Here is a 25,978-nt window from a genome sequence, read left to right as displayed (position 1 = left end):
AAGCTGATCTCATTCCAACAATCCATCAAATAAGGAGTCCTTCCAGTTCTGAGGATAAAGTGTTACTTGGCAATATGGTTACAACAGTATGATAGTCACCCAAATGACAACAAAGAATAGGAAATACTGACTGCAAATACTCTTTCTGATACATGATTCAGTCTTTCCGGTATGTGATTTGCTTTTATGAGACCTAAGTTTCAGCACAGCTGTTTACTTTTATAAGAAAACACCTTGTCGAGTAGTCGTGGCCGAGTGGTTAAGGCGATGGACTAGAAATCCGTTGGGGTCTCCCCGCGCAGGTTCAAATCCTGCCGACTACGTGGTAGTTAGCTGAATTAGTTCCTTAAGGCTGTACATTTTGACAAATCCTGGAGTTGCTAGTCCAAAGACAAAACATGAATTCTAACCAAGATGCAGGTGGTTACTAAACTCGCCAGTTTATGATCCTGCAATTAACTTACCCATGATGGGGCTCCATCGTGCTGGCCAGAAAAAAGAAGTCATAATTACTGTATTTTCCAGTAGGCTTGACCTGTATCCTAATATATTTTCTTTCCTCCCAAGAAGAGTCCTAGCTTCAGAGATACCTTGGTGTTTCCTGCTATCAAAATCCTACTTGCTTCTCCATGGAATTGTTACCTTTTCAGGGATTTCCTTTCTCATATATAACTGTATCCTTTATATGTCTCAACACACTCATGTTTTCATGTCTGAGTGAGGTTGATCTACAACTCCAGGCTTGCTTCACACAACTCCAGCCCGTTTATGGGGTAAATAAAGTGCCAGAAGTAAATGCTATTTGAAGACAGCAAAATTCTTTGCCCCCATGTGACTGGAAAACTGTATCTACCAAAAAGCAGTAATCAACTGATATAAAGTTTATTTTCCTTCCCTATTAAGACTTTTAGGGCTTCCCTGGTGGCGCAGTAGTTGAGAGTCCGCCTGCCGATGCAGGGGACACGGGCTCGTGCCCCGGTCTGGGAAGGTCCCTACATGCCGCGGAGCGACTAGGCCCGTGAGCCATGGCCGCTGAGCCTGCGTGTCCGGAGCCTGTGCTCGGGAACGGGAGAGGCCCGCGTACCGGAGGAAAAAAAAAAAAAAAAGAATTTTAATATTTACACTAATCAAACATAATAATCATGATATGAAGCTCTAATGATTTTGAGGTTATATGCAATGAATGAAATCTATCTTCTATCTGTGTGCTGTAGCTGTTTAGTTTCTCCACAGTGAAATGAATTTTTGTATAACCTTCCAGAGTTATATGTGTGTATAGTATTCAATCCACTCTTTATTTTTAAATGAATGGTAGCAAACTTATATTCAGTGATGGTCTTGGTTTTTTCTCTCCCTTAAACATATATTCTGACCTGTACAAAATATGCCCAACTGATTTTTTGACAACAGTACAAAAAAAATTCATTGGAGGAGGGATAGCCTTTTCAACAAATGGATATCCATAGGTAAAAACAAAAACCCACGTTGACCTAAACCTCATTGCGTATACAAAAATTAAAATAAATCAAAACTGAAATGTAAAACTATAAAACTTTTAGAGAATAACATAGGAGATCTTCAGGATCTTAGTCCTTAGACTTGATACAAAAGCCCAGTCCTTAAAAGGAAAACAGATAAATTGGACCTCATCAAAACTAAAAACTTTTACTCTTCAAAAGACACTATTAAGAGGTTGAAAAAAACAAGCTACAAATTGGGAGAAAATATTCGCAAACCACATATCTGACAAAGGACAATATCTAGAAAATGCACAAGAATTCTCAAAACTCAGCAGATTAAAACAACAACAACAACAAAAACCCTAACAATCCAATTAGAACATGGATAAAACACATGAGATATTGCACTGATGGGGATATACAGATGGCAAATCAGCGCATGACTAGGAACATGCGCAGGGAGTTTGGCTCAGCTTTATAAAATTGACTCTAGCAATGTCAAAGTCCCTGGCCATAATGATCTTACAGCTTTCCCACATACCCTTTTTCAGGTCTTGGCTCAAAACTTTCCATTTCCTAGAAAATGACTGATGCTCAGCTGCATAGGCCAAATGAACCTCTTTGGAGGTGGCTACTGTGTTCTGTTAATGCTGGTGGGAGAATACTGGCAGTCAATACAGATGTGGAAGTGAGGGCCCCCTTCTCCCCCCACAAAATTGTCTTGGGCTGTCAACACTGGCTCTGCAGTTTCTGTGGCAGAGAATAAGGAAAAGAACAGAAACTCTGAGAATCAACTGGAGAAGGCGAGCAACCTGCAGAATTCAGAAGAGAAGCAAAAAGAATGAAGGACGGCTCAAGGAGGAAACCAGTCAGCATCTTCTGAGGTTTGACTTCTTGCTGCTACAAACCACTCTTGCCTCAGGGAAAACTTGTCCCGAGGTTACAGAAAAATGCGCATTTCAGAAAAGGGACTTGTCCCTACCCTTGGGAGCTTTCATTTCCAGTTTGGGGCCTTGGCAACCTGTTGAGTCGCTGGGGCCTTCTATCTTAATTCCTAAGTCTCTCCATTTCCGAGCGATGAGAACACGTTCAAACGAACCTTCCATATGAGGAGACCTTTGAAAGTGTAGAGCGAAGTGTTGATGACTCCATATCGAGTTATGGAGAGGAGGAATCACAGTTGGCCCTGAATCCTGCAAGAAGGGGGAACTTGGAAAAAGGGAGGCTTACTTTGGAGTCTCCAATAATGGAGAGCAGCAGAGCAAGTGAAACCTGCGCAGACACAGGAGGAGGGGAGAAACTAAGGCTGAAACAGAGATATTGTCCACTTTTGCCTGATAGATAGGAGTGCGTACTTGGAAGGAGGGAAAAGAAGAAAGGTAGTCGGTTCCAGGACCAAGAAGAAATCCTGAGGCAAGGGCTTTGGTTGAGGAAGAACCTGACTCTTGAAAGGTTTTATAAGGCTTTGCTGGGTTCTAGTTCTGGAAATCTGACATTGTAGCCATCATTGTTCCCTACCTAGCTATCATAATTCCCAATCCAAAGGGAATGATTGGCATCCACTTGAAGAAAGGGTTGAAGATTTGTGAAGACCTCAAACTAGAGATGGTGTGGTATTAATATTTTGAGAATGACATGACTGTAAGGGTGGGAAATAAAGCGAAAAGTGTAGAGGAGGCGGATGAAGAAAAATAGTGAAAAGAAGACATTGAAGTGTTGAGAAAGTGGGTAAGAATCAAGATTGAAAAGTATTTCTCAGCTTTTCGCAGTGAGCAGAGTGGTGCAGCAGGAGCGTGCTGGGCCCATAACCCAGAGGTCAGTGGATCGAAACCATTCTCTGCTAGACTTGCATGTTTTTCTCAAGTCCAGAGATTTTTTTCCTGCTTCCTACACCTACTGAAACATCCACAAAGCAGAAATGGTAGTCAAAAGAAAGCCACCGGAGACAATCTCACAACCATTCTCATCCTCTCATCTTCCTGGGACAGGAGTATCTCATTTGCTCTGCTCCAACTATATTCAAAGCCCACAGAATGATGGCAAATGCTACCCAATCTTACTTGTCTTCCACCTCAACTGCTTACTCCCTCACTGCTTGCTTGGCTCTCACTTAGAGGTGCTCAAAAAATATGTGCTGAACCAGAGAAGCCTTACCATGACCACGGCCACACACATTTCCTCCACTGCTGGTGTTGTGGTCTTTGAATGGGATGAAGTCAAGATAAACTGTGGAAGGAAAGCATTAGACAAAGACCTGGAATGATGGGGAATCTCCATGTGTTGGGCGGAGGCAGAGGTGGATTAATGTGATTCCACCTTGTCCTAGAGGAAGGGACATGGAGGCGAAAGTGTCCAGTTGGGAAATGCTGGGTAATGGCGGGACAAGAGGGAGAGGAGCAGAGAGAAGAGGAAAAAGAATGGAAGATGACGAGAAAGGAGACCAGAAGTACAGGACTGGGGCGATGTGGAGTTTGAGGGAGACGGCCTTCACCAACTGAAACAAAAATAATTTCAGCCTCCCGTTTGTTTGGATTCAGGTAAGGGACCAGGAGGGAACTTGACCCTTGAGCCTAGGACTTCCTGACCTCCCGCCACATACCTAAAAGCCATCAAGCAAATACATTATGCTTCAGTCCTCTTCATCAGCTGGGTGTTGCTTCTTCCTCAAATAGAAGCTGGTTTCCCGCTGCACATTTTTGTATAATTCGGGCCTGGGGCTTTTCTCCTGACTACGCGGAGATAAAACACACCCCCTTCATACATGTGCAATCATTGATTCCAGGAATAAACTCCCTGAATCAATCTTACCCTAAGTACTCAGCCCGACTTTGATCTACTTTTACCCTGCACTTTCGCGTATTTATCGTCAATAATGCAGAGATCAGCAATGACCCGCTCAGCCGCCACCGATCCCCCGATCCCCAAGGCCTGAGGTGGAATTAGGAATTACCAAGACTTCGGAAAGACCCATATATTCCCTCAGATTATGGACCACTGAGTTGATAGAGAAGCACACTTTTAATCTGAGCATCTATGATTCAAATCCCTGTTTTTCTTCTTTTGATTTCAGCCTCACCAGATATGACCTACCGCCTAACTGGAAGATCGCTGCCCAGCGGAGAATGTCTGGGGACCCAGTAAGTTAAGAATAAGAAAAAAAATACAACTTGCAGATCCAACCACAGTCATACCCATAACTGCTTTGGGGCCCCAGTAAAAGCCAGCCAGGTGTAATGTTGTCGTCCCTATCTGGCTGGATCACAAAGGAAATGGCTTTATTTAATTTCTTTAGTTGTGTAAGTAGTTTGCTTATTAATACCCAGTTTGGATTCGCGACTTGGTGACCTAGCTATGAGTCTTGGCTTTCATTTGTATTTGATCCAAGATTTCGTGGAGTTTCCTTTTGTACGTGAACAAAGACGTACATGATTAGAGAAGAGCTCTGATTAGGGTGCGATTCTTTGGACACGGAAATGCTCCTATCAATTTTTTTCTTTAGGAAAATCTGTTTTGTAAGCAAGGTTTTGATTGCAGGAAGCAGGAAGGCGTCACCAAAGCCTTGGCTCTTCTAGGGAGAATTACTTAAAAATAATAGTAGTAATTACCTAAAGATAATAATAGTAATAAGAAGACCCCATGCTGTTTGGGGCGTAATCCGGTTGCTTCGTGGAGCCTTTCAGCGGCAACCATAAAGAGCCAGGTTGGAGAACAATCCAGTTTCTCTGTGTAAGGCAACAGCATTCTTCCCCAACTGGCTGTCTCAATAGGGAAAGGTGCCGTAGTCGGTAGGATTCGAACCTGCGCGGGGTAAGCCCAGTGGATTTCTAGTCCATCGCCTTAACCACTCGGCCACGACTACGTAGCAGCTGCTCACTCTATTAGCATAAGTAGCTGCATGGAACTCCAGCTCTCTTCAAAGGATCAAATTTTCTACCAGAAAGTGTATTCATATTAAGAAAAATTTCTTATTCCTTGACATCATTTAGACAAATACCACGCTATGGCGGCAAATTGGCAAGTAACACTTCCTCCTCAGTCTGGAAGGGCCCCTTATTCTGATGCTCTGCTAGAAGAAACCTAAGCAGGAGACATCCTGAGAGACCAGCTTCCTGATCTGGCAGCTTCTGATGGGGATCCTTGAGATACACACACTCAAAACTGAGACACACTCTAACATTTGTTGCAGAATTATGAGTATAACCACGATTTGAAAAACTTGAAATGACCATCAGTTTTAAAAATAACTTTTTGGGACATCCATATAGTGGAAGATTCTGAAATTTCTAAAAGATTTCAATCTTTTAGAAAACTCACAACTATTTGATTTGAAGGATTGTCCCACCTATGTCAACACTTTTTTATTTTCCTGCATCCATATGCAAGAATAACTAGGGAACAGACCTCAAATAAAACAGCTCCCCAAACCTTAAAAACGTGAAAATTCATGTTACAAATTTAAAAGACTTATAAAACTGTGCTCAGTGTTCTTTCAAAATGATTTTTAAAAAAGAAAAAAAAATACAGTTAAATGCTAGCAAGCAAGAAGGGGTGGAGAAGTCTTCATTAATTCTAACAATCTCTAAATGGCATTGATTATTTGAGAAACAAGTTTAAGGTGAATGCTTTCACTGTGGAGTGTATTGAACAAGACAGATGATTAATCCAACTACCACTTGAGGCAAATATCAGCTCTCGAGCAACATCAATAAATAACCAATAAATCAATAAAAGACATTGTTCTGCTATTCACTTACAAAACTTGATGATTACTTTACACTGTAAAAAGCAACAACAACAAAATTAACTCATAATCCTGCAACCCAGAAGCCAGCACTAGCAACGTTTTGAAGTATTCCTCCTCTACTCCCAATATTTCATATGCAAAAGTTTTGCTTAGTTGAAGTCATGTTCTTTGCATCCTGCTCTTGTCAGTGAACATTATAAACATTTTCCCAGATCAATTACAAAGTGTTCCCAGATTTTGTTTTACTGGCTTTGTAATGATCTATTACACAGATGAAGCAAAAATATTTAAACACTTATCTATTTTTAAATACCTGTTTTTTGCTATCACAATGAGAAATAAAAATAAAGATTTTTATGCAGTACATGTTTTTCTTTGTTAAGATTAGTTCCTTAAGAGGGTGCTTCTTAGACTTCGGTGGGCATCAGAACCACCTGGAGGGCTTCTTGTTATTACAAATTGCTGGATCTCCCGGCTTCTGCTCTCCCCGCTCCTAGCAAGTTTTTAATTCTGTAAATCTGAATTCAAGCCCAAGAATCTGCATTTCTCACAAGTCCCCAGGTGGTGCACATGCTGCTGCTGGGGACAATAACTTTGATAAGACCGCTCAAGGACAACAAACTTGAAAATAAATTTACTGTGTTAAAGGTTATAAACTCCTTATGAATCTAAATGGAGGTATATAGCAAGCGCCACGGTAGTAAGACCAAATATTTGCAAGAGTACAGTGAGGGGAGGATTGTTTTTACTGTCCTAAAGAAAAACATGTTTTTTAACTACCAGAGGGACAAATTCCAGCCTCGATCATGGAGGTCACATTCCTTTTGTATCTGAGATTCTCTTTAAATCTACTAGTTTATGCCCTGGGGACGCACTTCCATTCCTAGAATTCAGAGCAAGTCCTTGGTTTTGGAGTCCTTGACATTTCCATAAAAAGGACTCTAAGCCAAGTGTCCCCTTCATCATCCCATTCTCATAAACCAGATAGTCTCTGACTCAAGAATCAACCTTATTAATTTAGCTAGATTTATTCTGACATATACATGTTTGCATTTCTTTTTGGCGCTATTCTGCATTGAGAATGTCTTCCTGCTGAGTTCGGATCCCTGGAAAACCTGTATTCTGAGTTCCTCCCTTTCCCCCGGGCTCCGGAGGCTGAAGGCTTCGTTCGCTTGGGAATTGTCTCGCGTCCTTCACTAGGACAACATAAGTGACCTTCAAAGGAAGGGGTCCGAGACCTCTCCTGCCTTGTCTTTTTCAGTTAGGACAGAAATTGCTCGCCCCCCACCCCGCCCCCTCATTCCGAACTGTCGCCGCAGTCCAATTTTAATCGTTCTTTTGGAAGCATGTCAGTTTTATCCATGGAAGAGATTCCTGATTTAGATTTTAAACCTGAAAGTAAACATAGATGACTCCTCACCTCCACCCCCGCCATTTCTCGCACGTTCCCTTCATTCGAGCTCCTTCTCCCATTGGTATTTGCGACTGGAGGTTGTTTAGAGCTCACTCTAAACTCAAAGCTCCCCTTCAGCAGGTTCCCGAGAATTAGGTGTGATCGTGCGTGTCCAAGATTATCACCGGCTTTTGGACAAGCTCCAGCGTCTAAGAAGTTCGAGTCGCTTGTCTAGGAGCATTTTATTCAATTACATCACCAGCTGGCTCTTGATTTGCTCTAGATGAGCTCATTCATTCTCGAGGGAGTGGCCTGGACAGGGCTGAGAAACTTTTTGTTGCCAGACCTACCGTTGGGGAACGTGCCACATATCCACCACTAGTTTTCACTTTAGCCCACTAAACAGTCAGCGAGTTGGTAGTTGTGGTCGAGTGGTTAAGGTGATTGACTTGAAATCCATTGAGAGTTTCCTGCGCAGGTTCGAATCCTGTCGACTAAGATTTTACCAGGAACTCTGCGTGGTTAAACACGCCTGAAAAAACATTGCAGTCCCTCTTTCTACTATAAAAGCGCAGTGATATTCTCCTACTGTTGATTCGTCACTATGGTCAACCAAAGGGCTGTCGGGTTTCATAAAAAGTAGCGAGACGGACCATTTTTGTTGAACACTTAAGATGTGATATAAGCAAGAGCTCCATAATATTTATATCTCCATTTGGTATTTAAACTGTGTCATGGCAATAAATGTATGCAGTAAAGATAGAGCTACAGTTGCAGAGTAAAGGCGTTTTTTGCATTTTCATCTGGGAAAGAAATTTTATGTATCAATAAATACAAGAAAGATAAAGCAAACTTCAATTCTGACCAAATTAAAAGTGATCTGTGCAGTATATGAATGATGGAGCATGAAGAGTAGATTCCACATACTGTGAAGGTCGAAGGGCTGTAATGAGACCATAAGTAGTGTTTTCCCAGTACAGCATATGCAAAAAACAAACAAACAAACAAACAAACAGGGGTGTATAGTGTTTCACAGTTAGTGGCACTGTGAGAGAGAAAACCAACACTCTCTGGTTTTGAACAATGAAATATGTTTACATGTGGAAGCAGGAACTTCACAGAACTCATTTATTATGAAGGAGAATCTACATATGAATGTTTGGATAAGCAACTTACACATGGGCGATGTTAAGAAGAAGCAGACAGTGAATAAGATCAGTGTATGGGGGGAGAATCTTCATTGTGAGCACACTTGGAGTTAGTGATATGTGTTGGTTGTGAGAAAAAAATTTTGCTTAAAAATTCCACACACAACCTGGTATCATAAAGAGACTATTTGTGTGTGTGTGGCGGAGGGGGGGGGGGGAATCTTCCCAGCCCCTAGTCCATGTGAAATGCCTGCAAATTTCTAATTCAGGAAAACAAAACAAAACAACTCACACTTCATCCAAGACAAATACTATACTAAAAAAAAAAAAAAATTTCCTGAGACCTGGGCAAAACAGTACAAGAACAAATGAAAAAAGGAAAACTTATATACAAAGAATGTAATTAGTAAAGAAATCATTCATTAGCATAAGTCACTCATTTCATCTGAGAAAAAGAGATGTTTGGTGTTTTGTGCATGGCACAATGACCAGACGAATATTGCAATGAAAATATCATTATGGATTCCCCCCCCAATTTTAACTTGAAGTGTGTTAAATCTGCAGATATTTTTTAAATGTAATAATGAGTCTTGCAGGCCCTTTTACTTAGAGTCACCTACTTTAAGATATTCTATATTTAGATCTGCCCCCCCGCCCCGCCCCACCGTGTCTGTGGTGTCTGTCTGTATTTAGTATATATAAAGCACTTATATATACTGGGTTCAGTGGTCTTGTGGATGGGGTGGAGTGCGTCAGAAATTGTGCAGGTAGAGGTCATGGGCAGAAGAGAAATTTGCTATTAACTGTATATTATCCAATACTATTCGATTTATTTATTTCCCATATTTGAAATATTGAACAATTTCAAATATTCTTTTTAATGTGCACAGAAAATAAACTTTATTAAAGAGCGTTATTGCTTTTTATTAGAGTTGGTTTTCTAGTCACAGCAGAGTGCAGGGGTTTTGTTATCTTCCACCTGTACTTAACTTACTTCTGATACTTCTTTTATGCCTTATAAAACGAATTCCATTAAACCAGAATGGAATTCCACTTCTGCCTCCTCACTCAGATACAAATATGTTTGGACTCACAGGAGCTCACAGGAGATATTAGAGGCAAAATTGATAGCGGTCTTTTAGGTGGACAGTATTTTCCGGGGGAGAACAAGTGAAACGAAAGGATGAAGCAGGTTCCACCGAGACTTGAACTCGGATCGCTGGATTCAGAGTCCAGAGTGCTAACCATTACACCATGGAACCGCACTCAAATGGCTTCACCTCATAATTGTCCATGATATGTCTTAGTAGCTCTACTGAAATCATTTAGCTTAAACAATCAAAATTTTTAGTCTACGTCCACTCAGGTCACTTTCGAAGAAAATCCTAGGGGATTTAATTTTATTTTTTACTTTTCATCCTATTTTTTGCCAAGGAACCCATAGTGTCTGCCCCCTACCATTAACTCAGAAACTTGGCGATCCTAGCCCTCGCTTTCTTCATTAAGAAAAACAGAGTGAGCAGTTCTTATATACACCAGCACTGAACTGAACGTCTTATATCCATTATATGATTTAATACTTAAAAACTCGCTGAAACTTTTTTAGTCTTTATACAGACGGGAAAACTGAGCCTTAGAAATTTCAAGTCTTTTATCTGCACCTCTGCTCAATTTCAGCCATGTGATATTTTTCCCCACAGAGATTATGTAGTTATCAGGTCCATTGCCTCTAGGAAAACAAGCTTTAATGTGTTAATTTCTGGCACATTCACAGAAGAAACCTTGAGAAAAGCTACGTTTTCGAGAAAATGGAAAAGGTATGCTTGAAGAAAAAGTCTGAATTTTGTCACCTGTAGCGATCTGTAAGGGACGCGATATTTCAGGATCAGAGACTCATCATACTCGCCTTCATCAAGAAGAAGGTGCCCAGTGAAGGCTGCCAAATTGTACTAAAGACTTTGTGGGGTGTTTTTGTTTGTTTGTTTGTTTTACTGCTATTCATAGACACCTTTTTCTTAGACCCAGCGCGCTTCCTTAAACACTAGGTTTCTTGGGCGGTGTCGGTGGATCCCTCCGCGTCTACGCAGCCAATAGAGCCCCTGACTCCCTTTCAGCTCGCCTGGCCTCTCGCCTCCTTTCGGCTGCACTCACCGAGGCCTCCCAGCACCAAGTTTCTGTTGCGATTTCCACAGAGCTTTAGCCGAGTTGCGCTTTGGAATTTGTGTTGGTGGAATTCTGGGGATGCTGGCTGCTTTCCCAGCACTCGTCACAGTGGATGTGTATATAGGCATCCTCCTACGACTGCATAATGACTTCTAACTCCATGGAAGGACATCTGCCCCCTTAAATGAGGCGGCGCAGTGACTACCCGGGGAAAACAAATGGCCGCCCTCAGGACGTTCTGAGAGTTCAGTGACAGAGGCCTCTGCGATGGCAGCGAGAACGTCGCCACGTACGGCCCTCCGCCTCTCACTCACAGCAGCTTCCTGCTGTCTGGTGCACTCGCCCACGCGGCGGAAGATAACAGAATGGAACTCTCCTGCTAACTGAGATGAACAAAATTGCAAAGGGGGCCCACTTCTCCTTCCAGTAGTCTCAGTGGTTACAAACAAACACACGAGGATCTTGCAAAACATCAACCCCGTGCAAAACCCTTATAGTGCGGACCTTCTAAAGGCTATAGGAACTTGTACCAGACTCTGAGTTGTGTTCTCCCAACACAACTGCATGTGATCTCCAGCGCGTGAATAAAGTATTATCCTGTAACTCACAAGAGCACAGAACAAAAACCATAGCCAAAGGAAATAATTTTAAAGGGAATGTAGAACTAACGCGTGCAGAGTCCAGAGATAAAACCTCCCCACCTTTCCTAAATAAGCCATTCTCTCAGGCTGGGTGATAGACGATGTCACCTCTTTGTCTAGGGCTACTATATATATGTGTGTGTGTGTGTGTGTGTGTGTGTGTGTGTGTGTATCAGAAAATCAGGAAGAAGGAATGGGATAAGAAGAAATTAGAAATGAAACAAAGAATTCAAACAGATTTTTTTAAGTTCTTATTGTGGAAAAAAGTCATTAGATTAGCAGCTTTTTCAAATCATTTGTTTAGCTAGTTTTACTGAATTCCTGTGAAGGATCGGATGCTGTGCAAGGTGCTGGAGGCATAAAGATAAACAAGATAAGCGCGCAACCCCTGTCCTTGTGGAGATGCGTATCTACTAGGAAGGGAGCTCTATCAACGTGTACATAAAACAAAGCCTAGCCAGGAATAGGTTGGAGAAAGCGCTTGTAACTCAGACTAATGGCACAGGTATGATGGAAAGCTAAAATACAAATAAAATGGAATTTGGTTTGCACAAGAATTAATACTGTTACTCTGCAGAAAGTGCTGGTCCATGATCTTCCATACAAAAAATGCACAATAAGAGTGCAGCACATGGATCCTGATTGTAAAAGATGGAGTGGTTTATCTTGGGCAGCAACAATATAGTAATATATAAAAGAGAAAATAAAGAATAAGCTCCATAATGGACTTAGAATTATGGCTCAGACAAGCCCCATTGCTGTTTACTTCTAGGGGCACATGCCAGCATCAGTATGTGAATGTGAAAACCAAGTAGGGCACTGCTGGTGAACATAGGAGCTTCCGGTGGGGCTTTTATCCTTAATATATTGGTGAGCATTGGTTGCCGTGAGGGAAAAAGGCATTGAGCCCATGTAGAAAAGCTGCTTGTACTGGTTAAAAAGAATTTGCTTGGGGCCTCATGGCCACCAAAAGGCATTTAATGCATTTTTCAAAATAAGAAAATTAAGTTGGCATTTTCCTCTCTCTCCCTTTAATAGATTGTGAAGTTATTAGGAAAGACTTCTAAAACCTTTGTTTGTTTAGCACCCCATGGCAAATGGAATGGAAACTTAGGCACTCTCTCACACCAAGATGAACCTAGACACAAAACACAGCACTTAGCAAACCATACCAGGGAATTCACAAAATTATTGAAGACTCTATGCCTTAGGCTAAGAGTTTCTCCTTTATATCATGTAGTCTAATTGTAACTATTAAAAAATGAAATCACTCAAGTAAAATTAGGCATAAAGCTGCTAAAGAAACATCTTTAAATTCAGGCTCCATGATTCATTAGCCCCAATATTGTAACTTACGAGGCAAAGTTACACACAGGCCTGAGGCTGAGATTCTAGTCAAACCAGTTCTGAGTGCCCCTCTCATCTCAGAGTGGTTGGTTATGGGATGTGGGTTCCTGACTATGCAGTTTTGAGAAGCCAGAGTTAGACATCTCTAGGTCAGGACCAGTGGATGGAACCAGGTTCATTTTTAAGCACAGGGTGATCAGAATCTGCACTGCAGCTTATCCTCAGTCTTTATCCAGAGTTTCCCATGAGAAAAATTATGTTTGAATTACATTTTCCTCATTTCTTTTGAGGAAGGAAACACGTAAATTTCTAAGAAGCAGCATGTCCCTAAAGTCTCAATAGATATACTAAAGCTTGTATAAATTAAATATATTTTTTTCCTGAGGCTTTTCTTGTTGCAGTTGTCCAATTGGAGGGAGCACCTGGTATCTCCAAGTCCTAGCTGTTACATAAATCATACTCTATGCAGAATTTCTTGCTTCTGGAAGTTTAAGAAATGGAGAAGAAAATCCAGAAATTGATGGAAGTACAAAGAGAAAGATAAAAATCACAGTCATGGTGGGATAGTTTTGCACAATACACCTCTCCGAAAAACTAATTAAAAGCACACATGAAAAAATAGCCATAAGACAAAGGAATGCAATTCATATAATATACATACATATATAAGGAACAGTGCACATACCAACTTCTGGATTCCAACTTTTTCCAAACACACATGGAATTTTCTCAAACCTGACATTTTACCAGGCCACAAAGCAAGTCTCCAAAAACATAACAGGGTTAGATACATGCTATTATTTTAGAAAATAAAATGTGCCAAGAATCAAAACATAAAAGTTAAAATTTGTATTTGTTTACAAAATAAATATGCTTCTAAATAATTTATGGTTTAAAGACCAAATATTAATCAAAATTAGGAACTATTTTACATAACATTGTAAGTCAACTATACTTCAATAAAAATATTGACAAAAAAAGAAAGAAATTAGGAACCATTCTGAAATAAATGATAATAAAATAGTATATGTCAAGACATATACTGTGCGGCTAGAAGGGTACTTAGAGGGTAAGTACCCTCGATATCCTAGAAGGGTACCTTAAACACATATGTATAAATAAAATAAATGCTAAAGAGTAATTAAGCATTCGTTACCTGAAATTAAGAATCAGCCACTAATTTAATTCAAATGAAACACTATGGAAGGAAATAATGAAGCAAAGAGCAGATAGTAATGCAATAGAAAATAAATACAAAATGGACTCAGAGTGTTCATCGAAAAGAAAGCACAGCTAACACTTTTAGGAATGGAAATGGACTATGTTGAAGACAAATCATCCAGTGAGTTTGTGTTCATTAACCCAAACAACAAAGACACAAGTGGCTGTGGAGAAAGCTTTAATATTTGACTCCTAGGGACTACTCAGGCTGTAAGCTCCAGGAGCGCTCATGGAAACCCTATGGCTTTCTGAAGAAATCTTGTGACAGTCACATACTTAAGGTTTAAAATGTATGGTTGCCTTATGAGTAATGCATTTTAATGCAAAAATTAAGTAATGCATTTTGAAAATGAAAAATAGCCAACAAAACTAACAACAAAAATGGTAATCTCTTTTTGATTTTTTATTGTGACAAAATATACGTAACATAAAATTGACCATTTTTAAGTGTACAGTTCAACGGCATTAAGCATATTCACATTGCTGTGCAACCATCATCACCATCTATCTCCATAACATTTTTCATCTTCTCAAACTGAAACTCTGTATCCATTAATTAATAACTGCCCATTTCCCCCTCTTCCCAGCCCTGGGCAGCCGCCATTCTACTTTCTATCTCTATGAATTTACTCTAAGTATCTCATATAAGCAGATTTATACAGTATTTGTCCTTTTATTACTGGCATATTTCACTTATCACAATGTCTTTAAAGTTCACTCATGTTGCAGTATGCACCAGAATTTCACTCCTTTTTAAGGCTGAATAATATTTCTTTGTATGTATGTACATTTTGTTTATCCATTCATCCATCAATGAACACTTGGATTGCTTCTGTCTTCCTGCTATTGTGAATAATGCTGCTATGAACATGGGTGTACAAATACCTGTTTGAGTCTCTGCTTTCAGTTATTTTGGGTATACCCAGAAGTGCAATTGCTGGAACATATCATAATTCTATTTTTAATTTTCTGCAACTTCATTGAGATATAATTGACATATAACATTGTGTAAGTTTAAGGTGTACAACATAATGATTTGATATATGTATATATTGCGAATGATTACCACAATGAGGTTAGTTAACACTTCACCAAAAGGAATATGAAGGTTGCAAATAACACCCAAAAGGATGTTCAGCATCATTAACCATTAGGAAATGCAAATTAAAATAACAATGAGGTATCATTACACACCTATTTAAATGGTTAAAATTAAAGATACAGACAATATCAGTGGCTGGTGAGAATGAGGAGCAACTAGAAATCTCATTCATTGCTGATAATAAAGAAAAGTACAGCCACTGTGGAAAACAGTTTGACAATTTCTTATAAAGTTATACACTTGCCATGTACCCCAGCAATTGCACTTCTAGGAATCTATCCAAGAAAAATGAAAATGTACATACGCTAATGTTAATAGCTTTTTCCCCCACAATTGCCAAAAACCGGAAACAACCCATATGTCCTTCAATGGATAGGTGAAGAAATAAACTGTGGTACACCCTCACAATGGAATTCTATTCAACAGCAAAAAGGTACAAAATTTTGATATATGCAACAACTTGTGTAAATCTCAAGGCATGTTCTATCTTAAGTGAAAGAAGCTAATCTCAAAAAGCTTATGTTACATTTTGTATGATTCAGTTTCCATAACATTCTCAAAAAAGTCAAACAAAGCAACAGAAAACGTATCTGGTTGTCCAACTGTTATGTACAGGATCAAGAGGTGACTATAAAGGGATAACACGGGGGAGGTTTATGGATTGATGGAACTGTTCTGTATCCTGATTATGTTAGTGGTTACACGAATATATGCGTATAATTTCAAAAAGCCAATATTACTCTATGACAAAATTTTTAATAAAATAGAAACAGCTTAACACTTTCACCAATGTGTCTCTTTGGGGAGGGTTTTGTGGAGAGAAAACTCTGGCACCCTTGAGCCTTGCACAAGGATGGGAACACGGAATTACTAAGGCTCTACTAGGGCAAAGTTTTTGAGGGAGTAATTTGTTCTTTGTTTTTCGCCGGAAGCACGTTTTTGCCAGGCTGTGGCAGGTACACTCTCCGTAGGTTAAAATTTCAATCGTAGTCGGCAGGATTCGAACCTGCGCGGGGAAACCCCAATGGATTTCTAATCCATCGCCTTAACCTCTCGGCCACGACTACTGGTGGAGGAAGGAAGGGGTCTCATTATAAAACGATATGTGGTAGATATAAAACGATATGTGGTAGATATAAAACTAAGACTCCTGTGTAGATAAAAGTGCGTGCAGCGAGTTGGGCAAAAACACTCCGGTGAATGAAAGCTTGGAGAGGGAAGTCAAACTCTCTCCGGCAGCCCCGACATTTAGGAGAACTGGGATGAGAGTACTCTCTGTACAAGTATCTTTGTTCAAAGTTCAGGTCAGTTCTCCAATTAGCGCCTGCCTCTCTCGCGGATGAGTTGGTTTCATGCTGGGTGCTGGGGTCTCCGAAACAGGAACCAAATTTACTCAGCACCGAGGTGAAATCAGCGTAATCCTACTTTTAGGCGTGGTGGGACCAACCCTTCTGCTAGAACTTCTAGCCTGCTCGATGAATGATATACTGTGCTCAACGGGTTTCAGGGAAGGAAATGCTCCCGCTGATTTGTGTCTAAGGTGGGAGGAGAGAAAAACGACGTTGAAGATCTCCTCTGGATTCCCTCACTCGTTCCTAGGCTCCTAATTTAGGCCCAAAGTATTAATCTCACTGTGTTTGGGAAAGTGCTTTGCAGATACAAATACGCTTTCACTTTCCAGACACGTTAAGAAGAGGCATTGCCGGTCCATGAGTTTCATCTTCTGTGAGATCGTAGCTGCTTTCTAAAAAATGGATTACGTGGTTCAGTTTTTTGGGGGCAATGCAAGGGCTCGTTTTCTCTAAATGTAACTCACACGGCACGTTTCCCGTTCTCCTATTTACATTTGTAACTCACTGGTTCCTTCAGCAGAATTTCCAGATGCTCTGCAGAAATGATTCAGAATAGAATGGTCAAATGCAGATGCTGAATCCCAAGATGCATATATAGGTCCCCATTTTATGTCCAACAAACTGGTAATGTGTAAGAGGTGAGAGCTGATGAATATGATGTATCTTGAGAAAGCTGGTAGGTAATTGCTTGGATTTAATACATTATATTTAACCAGAAGTAACAAAGTGTTCTTTAAATGGAGTTCTATTCAATTCAGATATCACTGAGAAAGCCTTATGGGAGGGGTAGATCTAATTAAATATCAAATAATTTACTTTTATCTATATCCAGAAAAGGTCAATAATGCCATGACTAACAGAAGAAATCTGCTCATGAAAAGCAAGTACATCACTCACTCTGTGTGCTCATAGATTCAGAGCATTTCTAACGTGTTTTTCCATTGGCAATTTTTGGAAAATTCCCAACCATTTGCATTAAGAGATTGCCAAATATATTTAAAATCTTTATCTTCTGTCCCTGTAGGAGTATTTTTGGGGCAGACCTGTGTCATGAGCGTTCCTAAAACGTTTTTTTAAAGTTACAATTTTTTTGTTATGAAAATAAAAGATTAGTTTATCAAAGTAGGCATACAAAATAATTTTAAAAGTCTAATTAAATATTAGCAGGTGATGGGGGGACAGACAGCTCCATGGATTCTACAAACTTCTAACTAGCATCAATTATTCAAGAAACAAACTCAAGGCCCAAGTGATTGTGAAGGGCATTGAAAAAGACAGTTGCTCAAACCAAATACTACTGAGGTAACATTCAGTAACCTCAAAGTCCTTGAGTCTACGTTTAGAGAATTCATCTTTCTTGTGCCAAGTAAAATAAATTTCTCCTTCTTGAGAAAACTTGGGTAATGATGACTAACACACTGGGGGTCGGGGGGGCGTGGAGAGAAACCAGCAACAGCAGCACTTTGGTTTATCTCTCCCTCAGTATTTTGAATGCAGAAAAATGTGGATAGTTGAAGTCATACAGGATATGAATTATGCCAATATCTTCCAGATAGAAACCACCAGGAATACATATGCAGTTGAACAAGTTGGGCATAGAGCTCCTTGTAGCAATTGAGAACACAGTGGGGAAGCATGGGTACATCCTAGTAAAAGAGTACTAAAAAGTACTCAAAGAATTTAGTCTTGTGTTGGGCAATTTGGGAAAAGAGTTAAAGAATCAGGACTTTGTTTTAGATTAAATGCTGTCCGGAAGTAAGGGGTGATTCTGTGATTAAATAGCTTAAATTTAGGATTAGGATTTAAAATCCTATCCTGAAGGAAGGAAGAATAGAGCAATGCTAAAACTATGATTGGCAAAAAACCTTATTCATTTTTTGGCATGTGTATTTACCAAGATAAGGAGGTTTGGGGTCGTTTTTGTGGTTTGAACAATGCTTTTGTGCATGTGTGTGTGTGTGTGTGTGTGTGTGTGTGTGTTTCATGTTTGTGTTCGTGTTCAGCCATGATTACAAAGTGATCTTAATTTTGTCTTGATCAACCATGGTCATAGAATGACCTTGTCTGACATTGGTGCTCTGTGAAATTGTTTCTGTTCAATCAAAGAACATCAAGTCCTAGCTGATAGTACCAGGTCAGCTCCCAAATGTCAAGGGCTGCTTTTATCTCTCGAAATTGTGTATTTTACTAATTTAATTGAATATTATATCAATATTTTTTCAGGAGCTTTCTAAATGTTATTTCAGTGGCTTTGTAATGTTCCATTATTCAAATGAAGTAAGAATTAATGAAATATTCCCCTTTGTTGGACAGCTATGTAATTTCTGCTGTGTTACTGTTATCAATGTTTTAAAAATACCATCATTGTTTTTGTGCACCAAATGTTTTTCTTCAGTTAATATTAATTTCCTAGAACAGTGTTTTACAAAACGAATTACTGATTCAAGTGTTATCAAGCTTAAAATTAGCTGAAATGACTGTATTTGGTAAGTGCTCTGGTTTCAGGAACAAATAACATCTTGTGAGATTATAAAGAAGGGAATAATTACTCCTGTTACAGCAGAGGAAAAGAGAAGCTGGTGAAATTTAACTACGAATGAGAGTTTGGGAGATATGGACTTGAGAAAACTTTTCCCTTGTAATCTGAAAATGTGTTGGTATTTACTTGTGCCCTAGCAACACACTTCGATTCCCAGAATGGGGATTGGAAGTCTAAATTAACTGTCCCTGTCCTGTTTCCCAGTAGCAGGAAGCTGGCTTAAAATCCTCCTCTCATGAACCACATAATCTCTAAACCCAGAATCAACACTATTTATAATAAAACTTAATTTTGCATAGCTTTATTTACATGTTTCTACCTGTCATTCGAGCTTTGTGCACGACAGAACTTCTGAGCGAGTTGGAGACCGTCCCTGAATCCTCCTTTTCAGTAAGGAAGAGAGCTGGTCAGCTCCCCACCGACTCTTAGCCAGCATTCTCCCCACGTGAGACTTCGAATAGTCCTTTGCGCCAGGGGAAGGGCAACCCAGTTTACTGTTAATCAAAGTCAGTTACCGGTTAGCTGTGAAAGCAAACGCAGACGACCCCGATTCTTTCGAGTGCCCTTCATTCCGGGTCCTTCTCCCACTAGCATTTCCAAGTCTGAGGCTGCCTGGAGGTGCCACTCAGCTCCGGCCCGCGTCTCCTCAGTTCCCGAAACTTGGACTTGAACCGACACGTCCTCAAAGACAAGAGGCTGGAGTATAAACTCTGTGGTCAGGGAAGCTTGACCAGATCTACCTCCCAGCTCCCCAGTCCTTAGGCTGCCGGAAGGAGCTGAGGAGCTAAGGGAGTGATGCGCGGCGTGGTCCTGGGAAGAAGCCGAGCATTGGGAGAGCAACCACGGCCTGGAGGAGAGGATGCGGGAGTGGGCTGCTGGTGTGAACGCGCAGGCCCTCAATACCCAGGCTCCTAAGCTCTAGGGCTGCAAGAACTTTTTCACTCAACTCAAACTTCAGCTCTGGTCTAACACGTCCTTTTTCTGCTTTGCGTTTTTGCAGACAGTCGGTTCAGAGATCGCGTTTTGTCTTGTAATTTTCAGAATTATTTTCATTTCTGAAATAAAATGGCCTGAGCTTTCTTCTCTTCCTTCCACAGCCCTCCTCCAGTTTCTCAGATCACAACCACTCGCCTGCTCCGGGTCAACAAACCTTGGACTCTCCTGCACTTGAGTTTCACCCTTAATGACCTCACCTGTAATTCATCCCTTTCTGTCTTCAAAGACATCAACCCACGTGACCGACGGTCGCTAAGTGAGCCAGTGCGACCGGACCATACGGTGTCACAGAAAAGCGGCAGCGAATAAAAAGGCGTCTTTTGATCTCAGCGCAGTCACCAAAAGAAAATTCCCGAGTTAGAAAACCTGCGATCTTTCCAAAGCTCCCTGGACGCATTTAAAAACTGTAGTCCTCTCCTTCAAGAGAGAGGGCGACAGTGGGATTGCGTTGCTCCATGAGCCCATTGGCAAAACAACATACGAACTCACCTTTTTCAAAAAGAACACAAGTACGAACAAGAAGGGCCCCCAGATCGAAAGAGAGAACTCCAAACTGGAGGAAAGGGAGTGGTGGGGCTGGCCACATATTTACAATATCTCCCAACGTCATTTGCTGGAAGTTCCTCAAATTCCATTTTTGCGAAGCCAACCGTCCCGAGGGTGGACTTGGAGAGACCAAATGAAACTGGACAAACTATTTCTTATTTCATGACAACGAATGACGTTAGTCACTGAAAGGCTCAGAAATTCCCCTATGTTGGGCATTGCGTGTCCCTTGCACTGTCTTATTTGTTTTTGTGTTTCTTGAACTTTCACGGTGACTGGAACAGATTAAATCTCCACGAATTCTATTTATTGATAGGCAAATAAATAATCACCAGTCTTTGGGAACCAGCCAAGCCCCATGCATTGTCAGGCTCTGTGGCGCAATGGATAGCGCATTGGACTTCTAGTGTGGAAGCGAGGTATTCAAAGGTTGCGGGTTCGAGTCCCGCCAGAGTCGCGGATGTTTTGTCACCAAGTGGATGCCCTTGTCAATAGTCGGTCCATTCCTGTATGAATTGAACGTTTTCTCAGCGAACACCAGGTCCCTACATTTCTCACTGCCGATATTTCTACTTTCTGGTGTTAACATTTGAGGAGCTTCTTCATAAGCATTCCCACGTGTGTCAACAGTGATTTGATGAAAAAATTATATATCCTACCCATCTTTTGTGTGTATATACATGATAGCAGGAGAAGAGAAAGAATCAGAAAGCCAGATATCAGGGAGAATTGTTGGGGCTTAAATTATACTTGAAATCCTATGGGAGGAAAAGTAGATTCTGTCATTCTCAAAGTTGAAAGTGTCATTCTCATTCCTTGGAGTGGCTACATATTGTAAGTAGAGCTGTTACTAGAGCCCAGGACTTCTGAATAAGAACTTTTTTTTTTTTTTTTTTTTTTTTTTTTTGCGGTACGCGGGCCTCTCACTGTTGTGGCCTCTCCCGCTGCGGAGCACAGGCTCCGGACGCGCAGGCTCAGCAGCCATGGCTCACGGGCCCAGCCGCTCCGCGGCATGTGGGATCTTCCCGGACCGGGGCACGAACCCGTGTCCCCTACATCGGCAGGCGGACTCTCAACCACTGCGCCACCAGGGAAGCCCCTGAATCAGAACTTTTAAGCACCCAAAATTGGGTCAGTGGATAGACAGATTGTATTGTTACTAACAAGAATGCAGTAATAAGGCAGAAGTAGAAACGGATGTGTGCATGGGTCATTTTCTGGGTCCAAAGATAAACAGTCACATATAGGACATTCATAAGAAGTGTGGTCTGTCACAATGAGAAAAAAAAATTTTTTTTTTGCTTGAATGCTTTGCTTAGTTTTGGGGAGTTCGTTCTAATAATGCCAACGTTTCAGGCCATAACTGTTTCTTATGTCACTTCTGTGCATTCCTTAGGAAACCATAATTATGAGTAAAAGTAACTGATTCATAGGAGAAGATGCTGGTGAACCTTTCCCGGAAGAAAAAAGTGAGGTAACAGGATGTGAACCCAGCCGTGGAAGTAATGGTCCTGGCTTCTGTACTAGGATGACAACACAATGTCTACAGTTCTGTGGCAGAAAATTGGAAAAAGAACAGAATGCTAGGAATCGCTTGGAGAAGAATGGCACCGTGCAGAATTTAGTGGGAAATCAAGAAAGGGCCAACGATGGCTCCTGCAGGAGGTCAGTCAGCATCTCCTCAGTTTGGACAAGGCACAGCTGCCCTGGGCTCTGGAATCCTGGGCTAGTTTCACCACAACGCCTTATCACTTGGAGAGCAGTTGTTTCTTTTTCCTTAACATACTCGAGACATTAGTATACTCAGTCTGCAGAACCCCACTTGAAACCTTACTTCTCATTGTTAAGAGTATTTTGTCTCTAAGAATTTTTACTTCAGAGCAATGCAAATTCATTTAAAATTAAATAGGCTAAAATTATGCATTTGAAAGCTAAGATGTGAATATGGCTAACTCAGCACCTGGTCACAGGGGAGGAGACTAAAATTGGCTCTGGTCTTGAATGTGAATAAAGTCTTTGATGAAGGAAAGATCGTAAGTTTGGACTCTAATAACTAAAAGATTAATAATAATCCAGAGAACCAAGGGAATATAAGATCTGCACAGGGGCTTCCCTGGTGGCGCAGTGGTTGGGAGTCCACCTGCCAATGCGGGGGACACGGGTTTGAGCCCTGGTCCGGGAAGATCCCATATGCCATGGAGCAACTGAGTCCGTGCACCACAACTGTTGAGCCTGTGCTCTGGAGCCCGCGAGCCACAACTACTGAGTCCACATGTAAAAAAAAAAAAAAAAAAGATCTGCACAGATTTGAAGACAGTACCAAAAATGTCTAAATAAGTTTTAGTGACCACTCTTGCTTGGCAAAGAAAGAGCTTCTTTGGGAGGACAGGGAAAGGAGGAAGTTAGTCTATGAGAACAAGAACTAAAGTGGAGGGAAATGGCTTTGCCTAAAAAGGATTTAATTTAAAAAGTTTCTAAATGGCTTTGCCCAGTTCCCCATCTGAAATAGTGGACTGTCATTGACAAAAAAAAAAAAAATCCACAGACATAACCATAAAGTTCTATTTTCTGATCCATCATCCATAGACAAAATGGTCAAGACACTACCAAAAAAAAAATCAGTTTCCTTTATAAAGTGAAATGGCCACTTCAATTTTCTTTTAAAAATAAACGATCTAGACAACATTATTGTATTATAATCATCAAACTTGCTAAGAGACTAGAACTTAATTACTCAAACCACTAAAAAGAAATCATAATTAAGCTGAGAATTTAGCCTACTCCAGTTTCATGGATACTGGCAGAAGATATGAGACTCCTGGATGAGAGACAAAGGACAGTTTATTATTCACCACAGTATCAGTAGCCAGATAACATCATTTGAACTGATTCCCCAAGTACCATATCCCCACAGGGATCACTGGGAGGACATCTTGGAGGCTGGCTACCAGATATGTCTAAGTGTGGTCTTTGTATTTATCCATCTTGGTTGTAGTAGGGCTTTTTGAATATTCAGATCAATTTCCAGTTATTATCTCTTCAAATGTGGCTTCTTTCCAATCTTTTCTCTCCTTGCCTTCTTGGCTATAACTGTCAATGTGTTATACCTTCTCAACTTCTTGATTGTGTTTTCCTTTAATAACCTTTTTATTCTGGATAATTTCACCTTACCAGTTTATTAACTCTCTTTTTGCTAATTTGTTTTAAAACCCATCCATTACATTCTTAAATTATTTTTTAAAGTTTTGTTTTAAAGTTTATATTTTCTTTTTCTATTTTCAGGTGGGTTTTTTTTGAGTCAAAATTCTTAATTTTGTGTGTCATTTCCTTTGACTATATTAAGTGCAGCTAATTTTGAATCACTTTGTTGGACTACCATTTTGTGGATTCCAGGAGGGTCAGTTTCTACTGTCGGATGTTTCTCATAGTTTTGGTCAGTTTTGTTGGTGCTTTGGAAATCTGCCATCAGAAATGAAGTATTTTACCAAAGAATAATGGATTGCATACTTTTCTTTTTAAACCTCCCCTTGCCATTGGACCACTGGTAAAGTAAAGTAAGATCACTTGAAACAATATGTACTGGTTTCAAGACTATGCTTTTAAGTCATAGTATGCTTTCCAATAGTCATCAAATTTTGTAATAACTTGAAGCATTGCTAGCTTGATTCAGTTCAACTTAAAATTTTTAGATGGGTTAGAAATTGCATGGAGTTTCTATAGCAAACATTATCCATATTAAATTAAGATATTATTGAGACAGAAATTACATATTTTATTGTATGTCCTCCGAAAACTCACTGATACTATAGTAAAAAGACTTTTTAAAGCACAACTATAGGAAGAACACAAAAGAAGTGAAAAGCAAGAAACATTAAAGCCAAAAAACAGGTGGACAAATAGTAATAGACTTCACAGAAACAACCTGATTTATGCCAAAGATTCTTCAAAAATCTCTGAAACTGAGAGCGCTATGTACTGGAAGCTAAAGGGAAACTTAAAGCAGATTGTCTAAAATTTGAGAAGCAATTAGATTCCTAAATTCTCTGCACTTATATATACTGACAGTTTGGCCTTCCACCACCCAGGAAGAAATCTGGAGATTTATTCTTCAAAGAAAATAAAGAATGGGGTTAGACTGTTACAGATGAGGATCTGAGTACCATAGTGAGAACGGGAGAGGTTAAGCATTTTGGTGTATAGGAATGCTGAAGGCCGAAATGCTTAGCTCTTTTTCTTCACCTTACTCTTAGATCTCTGCCAGTTAGGGCTTTACCCTGCTGGCAGGACTGAAAAAAGCAGACTTTCAAAAATGAAAGGTAAAAATACTAAGAATCTATGTATGGGGCAACCGATGTAAGTTGGGAAAGTCTAACATAACAGATAAGCATATTGAAGGCTCTCTTCACCATTATCTCAGACTTTGAGTTATTTTTATAACCTAAAAAATAAAAACAAAAAACCCTTGAGAACACTCTCCACTAAAACAGTGGAGCAGTTAAACGAACAAAAAATAGATTATAAACAGGTGAGCAAAGAGAAGATTCAGATGACAGCTATGCAGCAGGTCCACAGAGCAGCCAGTTCAGACTGCAAGCAAGTAGAGGTCAACTGGAAAAATAGCTTCAAGAAAAATATTTGAACTGATGTATTACCTGATTTGATTGATTTTGTGGAAAGCTCTACTGAAAGCTATTTGGCAGTTAAGGAAGAATTAGCAATTACCAATAGATGCGAAGGAACTTAGGCACATTAAAGTTTTTCTTTTTAAAGTTTGCCGTTTTAGGCAATTATTAGCATCCAGTAAAGAATGGAAACAGAATCATAGCTCACAACAATGCTGTGTATAATACTTTCATAGGAAAATGACATAAACAATAAATGTTGAATTAAACAAAAGCTGGAACATAATTATTTTGGAAGGATAAGGAGTAGTGGGTGATGGTGGTGTAAAACAATTAACTAATTAACATGATGGAAAGTAAGTGGATAATATCTTAATTGATTAATCAATAATAGCAGTTATACATATTATTTAAGAAAACAGAGATCTGTAAATCCAAGAAGGAAACAGTTAAAATGTTAATTTTGGTGGCATCTAGACAAGATAATTTGAGGAATTAGGGGACAGAAGACTTATGTATTTCACAATAAGACTTCTAGTAATATTGAACTTTTTAAAGCATATGCATGCTAGAGGAATTTATACTGAGACATTCAGAAAGCACTCATTTTTATTTTTAATATAAGGACTATTTATAAAGATGTATACAATTAGAGAAAAACCACCAGGGAGAGTGTAGTTCTCCAGCACAAGTAATAGTAGGGG

General features: G+C 40.0%; 5 non-coding genes across 5 annotated transcripts; 2 read left to right on the top strand and 3 right to left on the bottom strand.

Annotated features, from left to right (window-relative positions):
- Positions 1-241: 241 nt before the first annotated feature.
- Positions 242-323, top strand: TRNAS-AGA. Its single transcript has one exon. It is a non-coding gene; the product is annotated as a tRNA-Ser (tRNA).
- Positions 324-5,237: 4,914 nt separating this feature from the next.
- TRNAS-AGA lies at positions 5,238-5,319 on the bottom strand. Its single transcript has one exon. It is a non-coding gene; the product is annotated as a tRNA-Ser (tRNA).
- A 4,616-nt stretch (positions 5,320-9,935) lies between these two features.
- Positions 9,936-10,007, bottom strand: TRNAQ-CUG. The gene has a single exon. It is a non-coding gene; the product is annotated as a tRNA-Gln (tRNA).
- A 6,197-nt stretch (positions 10,008-16,204) lies between these two features.
- Positions 16,205-16,286, bottom strand: TRNAS-AGA. Its single transcript has one exon. It is a non-coding gene; the product is annotated as a tRNA-Ser (tRNA).
- Positions 16,287-21,021: 4,735 nt separating this feature from the next.
- TRNAR-UCU lies at positions 21,022-21,109 on the top strand. The gene is given in 2 exon segments: positions 21,022-21,058; positions 21,074-21,109. It is a non-coding gene; the product is annotated as a tRNA-Arg (tRNA).
- Positions 21,110-25,978: the final 4,869 nt, after the last annotated feature.

Source organism: Phocoena sinus, chromosome 11 (assembly GCF_008692025.1).
Source record: "Phocoena sinus isolate mPhoSin1 chromosome 11, mPhoSin1.pri, whole genome shotgun sequence".
NCBI classification, from domain to species: Eukaryota; Metazoa; Chordata; class Mammalia; order Artiodactyla; family Phocoenidae; genus Phocoena; species Phocoena sinus.
This window is presented reverse-complemented; position numbering and strand designations above follow the sequence as displayed.